Source organism: Eschrichtius robustus, chromosome 3, assembly GCF_028021215.1.
Source record: "Eschrichtius robustus isolate mEscRob2 chromosome 3, mEscRob2.pri, whole genome shotgun sequence".
In the NCBI taxonomy this organism is placed as follows: domain Eukaryota; kingdom Metazoa; phylum Chordata; class Mammalia; order Artiodactyla; family Eschrichtiidae; genus Eschrichtius; species Eschrichtius robustus.
The window spans coordinates 179,773,208-179,781,667 of NC_090826.1; the positions used below are offsets into that span (position 1 = coordinate 179,773,208).

General features: G+C 39.9%; 1 pseudogene; it reads left to right on the forward strand.

The window, feature by feature from the left end:
* The first annotated feature begins 537 nt into the window (after positions 1-537).
* Positions 538-3,976, forward strand: LOC137760773 (BCL2/adenovirus E1B 19 kDa protein-interacting protein 3 pseudogene; annotated as a pseudogene).
* The last annotated feature ends 4,484 nt before the right edge of the window (positions 3,977-8,460 follow it).

Sequence of the window (8,460 nt, forward strand, 5' to 3'; positions counted from 1 at the left end):
TGAAAGAACCACTTTTTTTTTTTTTTTTTACCAGTAGTGAGGAGGTGAAGGACATGAATGGATTGTAGAGGCCAAAAAATCCACTTCTTTCCACATTTACATTTTTATTAAAGATCTGAACTCTAAAATTTAGGCATCAGAGAGACCTAGAAGAAAACTATTTGAACAATAAATACACATGAACTCAAATCACATTTACCTTCAAAATTACGTATTGTCATTGAACCAAACTCTCAACTATCAGGGTGATTTAATTTTCCCCTCATCCTGTTTTCTGGACTTTAATTGTTATGAATGTATATGTGGTAGGCAGAACAATGGCCTTTCAAAGATATCCAGGCCCTGTTCTCCAGAACTTGTGGGTATACTATGTTACACAGCAAAGAGGAATGAAGGTAACAGAAGGAATTAAAATTACTAGGCAACTGATGTCGAAATAGGGAGATTAATATGGATTATCCAGGTGGGACCAATGTAATCACAAGGGTCCTTAAACATGAAAGAGGGAGGCAGAAAAGTCAGTGTTAAAGTGATACCATGGGAGAAAAACTCAACCGGACATTGCAGGCTTTGGAGGGGGACCATGAGCAGCTTCTAGAAGCTGAAAAAAGCAAGAAAATGTATTTATCCCTAGAGCTTCCAGAAAGGAAGCTGTTGACACTAATTTTAACCAGTGAGACATATCCTGGACTTCTGACCTCCAGAACTGTAAGAGAATAAATTTGTGTTGATTTAAGCCACTAAGTTTGTGGTAATTTGGTATAGCAGCAATAGGAAGCTGAGTTTGCTAAGGTGTATGCACTTGATGACTATGTAAATTTTCATGAACACCGAAAGAATTCAAGTGAAGTAACGATGAATTAGGTTAGCCCTTTCCCAACATAACTGCTGAAGCAAAACGACTTTTGCTGTGGAGCTAAACATGATATAATGGGAAGAGATTCCTGCTTTTCCTCAGGAAAGAACATTTGCGCCAGTAGGAATGAGGCAGAAATCTGGACAGGTGCGTCAGACTGACGGTGGTGAGCAAAGCACTGGGCCAAGAGGGTTCAGTCCAGGCCATTTCAGGACCACCTGGTCTCTGACTTGCTCAATGCAGCGCTGATTATGCAGAGGTGGGTAGAGCAACTAATGAGACCACATGACTCATGAGCAAGTGTGAGTAACCCATAGGAGATTTTGGGACTCTGTGGGAGAAGAAATCCCTGGGGGATGGTGTAACGTTAGAAAGGAAATGAAGAATTTATTCTGGGAAAGGCAGTACAAGCTCTAAGCAAACATAATTTTGCTATTAAAAAGACCCAGTCACAGATATAGAAAACAAACTTATGGTTACCGGGGGATAAGAGGAGGAGGGATAAATTGGGAGATTGGGAATGACATGTACACACCACTATACATAAAATAGTTAACTTATAAGAACCTGCTGTATAGCACAGGGAACTCTACTCAATACTCTGTAATGGCCTATATGGGAAAAGAATCTAAAAAAGAGTGGATATATGTATATGTATAACTGATTCACTTTGCTGTACACCTGAAGGTAACACAACATTGTACATCAACTATACTCCAATAAAAATTTTAAAAATAATTAAAAAAAAAAAAAAAGGATCCACACACTCAAGCTTAGAAAGGGCTAGTCATGTGATATACATTTGAATTTGTCTCTCTTAATGCATTAATCAAGGAGGACAAAAACACAAAAGAAACCCCTGTTGTGAAAAAAAGAGCCAGCTCAGCGGGAGGTTAGCTGGTCACTCTGAAAGAGAGCCTCTCAAGGTGACAGGGAAACTTTAGTCTCAGGTCTGATACCCATTTTGCCAGGAGCCCAAGTCTGACAGTATAGTCCCAGTCGGTTGGACCCTAGAGGATGGACTTCTACAGTCAAACTTAAAAGAGACTGATAATAAACCAGGAATATAGTTTACGTGCTCAAAACCAGGGCACTTCCTCCCTGTGTCTTCCGTCAAGAGCACCTCATTCTCAGTGTCAACGCAACCGAGGTGCTTAAGAGCCCAAGTTTGCGAGATGGGCACAGAAAAAGAGCAAAGGCTTTAGAAGGCCTGAAAGAATATTTTATCCGGTCAATGAAAAAGCCTGATGAACCATCCTTGTTCAAAAACCTAACTTTCCAGTGAGCTGAACACTAATGTCACTTGAAATACTATTTCTCTCAGTTTCTTGGACTTGGATAAAGCTGGAAGAAAAATGTCAAATGCTGGTATTTAAATCATGTTTATGAACTTCATGTGAACCATATTTAAACACGTTATGAAAAAGTGACTGAAAATACAAGATACATAATTTATATATTATACGTATTATTTTTAGTTTTATTTCTATCCTAAGGATAAAACCTGGTCACCTAGAATTTAAGGGTCTCCTGCCTTCATTAGGAATCCAATAAGCAGTATCTTAAGTTGGATTTCTGAAGACAGTCTCTCTCACTTTCTCTGTCGCCCCGCAGATACACAGGTATTTTGTTTATTATTAGTTTCGTTCTCAATTTTTCCATCAACACTAGATCCTAGACGTACCTCATTTTAGCATCTATATTCCAGTATTTAACAAAATAAACCAAACCAACCACCTTTTCTGACCGATGCTCAGGGAATATGGGTATGAATGTTGCTGAGTTCAAAGAGCAGAGTACAACTATGACCAAAGAAGGTTTTCACAGAGACTGTTTCTCAGAGGTCATTTCTTTTACACAGTTGCGAGCAATGATGAGATCCTCATCGCAGAAGTAAACGCGGAGGGCTTCCCTGGTGGCACAGTGGTTGAGAATCTGCCTGCCAATGCAGGGGACACGGGTTCGAGCCCTGGTCTGGGAAGATCCCACATGACGCGGAGCAACTAGGCCCGTGAGCCACAACTACTGAGCCTGCGCGTCTGGAGCCTGTGCTCCGCAACAGGAGAGGCCACGATAGTGAGAGGCCCGCGCACCGCGATGAAGAGTGGCCCCCGCTTGCCGCAACTGGAGAAAGCCCTCGCACAGAAACGAAGACCCAACACAGCCAAAAATAAGTAAATAAAAATAAAGGAATTCCTTAAAAAAAAAAAAAAAAAGAAGTAAACGCGGAGTCAGAGGTAATCACTGCTAAACATCAGTTTGGCCAGTCAAGACCACGAAAGAAATGCAAACACATTACCCAAATAGTGGCTGCTATTACCTTTCAAAACAGAGCGGTGTGCGCGGTTAAGTCTAGCCTCCAGCCGCTGGGCCCGACGCTGACGCCCCAGCTCCCGCTCCCGCCTCAGAGCGCCTGCTGACCCCCACGTCGACCCCGCTGCCGACGTTGACCCCACGTCGACCCCGCCTGCGACCCCACGTCAACCCCGACGCCGACTCGCCTCCCGCAGCACCCTCGCCCAAGCGCAGTGTCTCCTCGTAAGCCGCCCGCGCTGCGGGAGGAGAGGTTGCATGGCTCTTGGGTGGAATTACACTTTGGCAATGATGGGAACGCCAGCGTTGTTCCAGACTCTGTTTCTGTTTATAATGGCAACGTGGAAGAAATACTGCTGGGTGTGCAGCATGAGTCTGGACGGAGTAGCCCCAAGACTTCTCTCTGTGACCGCCCACCTCGCTCATAGACCTCGCAAGATACCAACGGAGCTTCCAAAGCAGACACACTAATATTGATGAGATAAACAGCTCTCAGTCGGAGGAAGATTACATGGAGACAAAGAAAGACGAAGAAAGCATCTTGAAGGAAAACTCAGACTGGATATGGGACTGGTCAAGTCGGCCAGAAAACATCACTCCCCACCCCCACCCCCAGTTCCTCTTCAAACGCCTGTAGCACACGACCGCGCTCAGCTTGAGGAACACGGGTGTTAGGCAGAAAGGGGGCATCTTCTCTGCAGAGTTCCTAAAGTTTTTCTTTTGTCTCGTCTCCCCTCTCATCTGCTAGCCATGGGGTTGGGGATCTATATCTGAAGGTTTCTGAAAATATCCACCAGCACCTTTTGATGAAGAATTGGAATCCGGCTTTTTCATTTAGTGGGAATTTACACTGGGGTTTGCGACGCAGCTTACTACCATCTTGGTCCTTGGGTGGCTGCACCACTTGTGTCATTTCTTCTGTAAATGCCGCATTCCAAATTCAGTAAAATAAAAATAAGACACTTTAAAAAAAAGAGTGGTGTGAATGAATATGGAGCATGTGGAGTTGAGAGGGAATTTCATTATAAAAATACTAAAACACTCCAGGACTCTGTGTGAAATGTTCCTGAAATTAAAAACAAAATTATGTGGAAATTTCCAACAGAGGTGCCTACAACTATAATATATACTTAATCATTACTGGCCTCCCTGATTTAGCCAGTCATGTATAGTAAATCGAAACCATGTGAAGTGGGAGAAATAGCAACTTTTGTAAGTGGGTATTTTCAATGAAATAATAAATATATTAAAATAAAGATTTTAAGCCCCTGGATTTCTTGTCATTCCCTTATAAATTATCATAATACGAAAACATGCTTGTTTTGTTTACCCATGTCTTCACTTGAAAAACCTTGCTGACAACCTATTCATTACCAAAGTAGACCATGCCAGGATGATACAATGCGGTCTCTACCCACCAAGAGCTTTTATTCTGTAGAGGAGAAAGTCACATGCAATTTCTCACACAAGGAGACAATGGGATATTCTAAATGAAGTTTTTCCAGTGTCCTTGTTTTGATGTCCTCACTTGGCTTTGGGCTTCACTAAGTATCCCTGCTCATAGAGTCTGTATTTTAGTTATATCAGCTATAATCCACTTTTATTATACCTGAGCTCTGTCGATGTGGTGGTAAGGTGGGGGGGAAGAAGAACATTCTATGATCTTCTGATTAAATCTCAATCATTTGATGTGCCTGTGTCTCGGAGGTATGACCTTCACAAGTGTTAATCCAGCCTTTTTACCTTCAGCCTCCTATGCCTTTCTCTGGCTGCAGCATTCCCAAATCGATTTCTTTGAAGCCCTGATTCTAGATGCCTGTTTTTCCACCCCTTAAGTGAGATAGGAAGGCTGAAGTGAGTTCTCTTCCTTCATCTGGATAAAGTTTAAGAATTGGGAGAAGTCCTTTCTACCGGAAAGTAGACCTCTGATATGGAGAAAGCTCTGAGCATGTTTCTAAATGGTTACTCTTCCCTTCCCCCTGCCAGAGGCAAGAGGGGATCTTTCTTGGACTTTCACCATAGACGCATGATGGGGTTCCTGGAAGGAAAGCCCATAAAAATGTGGGGTCTCTCTAAGGTTGTGGTTCCCAGCAGTTTTTCACCCTCACACTAGTCTCCACTCAACCTCCAAGAATTCACCAAAATTACCACTTAAGTGTTACTACCAGTTTATGGTTCCAACAACTTCTATTGCTGTATCTCTCTGGGTGCACTTATCTCTCTAGATGTTGGGTTGCTGTAACCTAGGTTACCCTGTAACCTAGTTCTCCGATGGGTCCAAGATGTCATTGTCGAGTTTTTTCTTATCGTAAAGATGGGAGTTATGACTTCCAAGCTCTTTACATGTTTGGTCTGAAACTAGAAGCCACAATTCATTTTTGATGTATAATATTGAATACATGCATTACCACTGTGATACAATTTCTAACATTCCTATTTAGGGATGATCTGCAAGAAAAATATCCTAGATCCTTATTTCCACCCATTGAAAATGTAACATAAAGTAACAAAAATATGTAAAACACATCTAGGGTAAAACTTAAATATATATAGAGACTTTAACTTTTAATTTAAAAATTAGACACAATATTAATAAAATCCCCTAAATATACGAACAATGCCCCATGCCCCCCAACACAGTACCAGACAAATTAATTTAAACAATAACACAGAAAAAAAGAATAAACAAGAGGAGCCAAGAAAACCATGTAAAAAAGGGAAGAAGACTAAGTCTATAAAATATTTAACATACTGTAAAAATATAATAAAATGAAATGCACAATTTAAAAAAATATGATTGCTGCACTTTTCAATAGGCCAATTAGGACAAAATCCAAAGTTTAGAAATAGACTTAAATCTTAGAGAAATTTAATATACTAGACGATTAGCATCTCAAATCAGTGGGGAAAAGATGGCATTTTTAAAGCAGTTATGTTGGGACAGACGTATAACCATTACAAAAAAGATAAATGTACACTCTCACCTTGCTACTTACAAGATGATAAATTCCAAATGCCCCAAAGATTTAAATATTAAAAATGAAACTATGTCAGTGTTAACAGGAACCATGAGTAAATTTCATTAAAACCTGAGAGAGGATAGAATTCTTCCTAAATATGACTCAAAAACTAACAGTGAAAACTAAAACATTTGATAATTTGACTATATTAAAATAAACCAATTTCATTAAAACATAAACTAGAAAACAATAGGCAAAAGCCAGAAGGCAAACTGTGGTAAAAATAAAATACAGAACATATAGAAAGAGCTGGCATCCCTAACATTTAAAGAGCTCCTAAAAATCAAAATAGAAAGACCAAACCCGAAGTGAAAATGGGCAGAAGTTATGAAAAAGAGAAACAAATGCAACTGGGATTTAAAGATACAAAACTATGTTCAGATTCAGACATAAGACAAGGGAAAATTAAACAAGAATTTAGGGGCATTTATGGAAATACTGATGAAATTTGAATGAAGTCTATAATTTAGTTAATTATATTGTACCTCCAAAGGATACAAAGTTTCAGTTATGCAAGATGTATGAGTTCTGTAGATCTATTGTACAGCATGGTGACCATAGTTAACAATACTATATTATCCACTTTAAATTTGCTAAGAGGATAGATCTAAAATCTTCTACACACATACACACACACACACACACACACACACACACCACAGTAACTATGTAGAGGGGCGGATAAGTCTTTTATGATTGTGGTGATTATCTCACAACGTATACATATATCAAAACATCAAATTGTACCCCTTAAATATATACTTTTTTTTGTATGTCAAAGATATCTCAGTGAAGTTGTTTAAAATATATTATACCAATGTTAATTTCCTTGTATTTGTAATTTTACCATCATTATGTGTTACGTATGATATTAACCTTAGGTATAGCAAGGTGAAGGGTATATATAAACTGACTTTATTATGTTGCAACTTTTCTGTGTCTATAATTATTTCAAAATAAAGAGTTAATTAAAAAATTAAGCTACACACACTAAAACAAAACAAAAATTTTTTAAAAATAATGAATGACCACTTTATATTTATCTCTCAGTAAAAATCCAAAGGCTTGAAAATGCAATTTGTTGCTAAGGTTGTGAGGTAACAGGCACTCACCTTCATTTTTGGTGAGAATATAAAATAGTATAGCCTTAAGAGAGGGACACTTTCAACACGGTGTTTACCATTAAATTCAGCAAAGCCATGTGCAGTATTGTGATTTATAAGAAATATATATTTGGTTATCCCAATGACCATTTCTCATATATTAGTGGGTCTTTGTCCAGGGTTCCAGACTCACAGCTCCCCAAACCTTTGGAATTTCCTAAGTGAGGAGAGATACAAAGGTGTCTTTTTTATGTAAATGAGATGACTTTGGGACGTCACTTAAGGATGGAGCTGATTGCCAGAGAAGCCAACCAAGTGATTAGATGATTAGACATTTCAGTCCCACCAGGACAGCCCAGGAGAGGAGAGGAGCTAGAGGTTGAATCAATCGCCAGTGGTCAAGATTTAATCATCCATGTCTGTGTAATGAAGCCTTCATAAAAGCCCAGAAGGAGGGGGTGTCAAGAGAACATGTGGAGATTTGGGGAGAGTGACACACCTGGAGAGGGCATGGAAGCTCTGAGCCCTAACCCCATACCTTGCCTTATGCATCTCTTCCCATCTGCCCCATCCTGAGTTATATCCTTTTATAATAAACTAGTAATCTAGTAAGTGAAATGTTTCTCTGAGTTCTGTGAGCTGCTCTAGCAACTAAATCAAACCGGAGGAGAATGTCATGAAAACCTGTGATTTATAACTAGTGGATCAGAAGTACAGTTGTCTGAAGTCCAAGGAGGGGGTTGTTGGAACCTCCAATCTATAGCCAGTCCATCAGAAGCACCTGGGCATGTGACTGGCATCTGAAGGGAGGGGGGCGGGTCTTGTAGGATTAAGCCCTCGACTTGTGGAATAGTGTCAAATTGAACTGAATAGTAGAACAACCAGCTGGTGTCCCAGGAATTGTTTGTTAGTGTGGGAGACCCTCCCCCCACCACACAGGCTCATGTTGGAATTGGGTTCAGGAACACAAAATACCATGTCTATCCCGAAAATGCACTGGTACAAAAATGAAATGTCATAAGCACAGGGCTATTGACTACAGCCTTATTTAAGTTGGCAAGTGATTGAAACCACCCAAATGATCATTGACTATGAGATACTCACACAATATAATCAAAAAAGAAATGAGGGAAATTATTTTCTGGGATGGAGTGATCTTCTGTACATA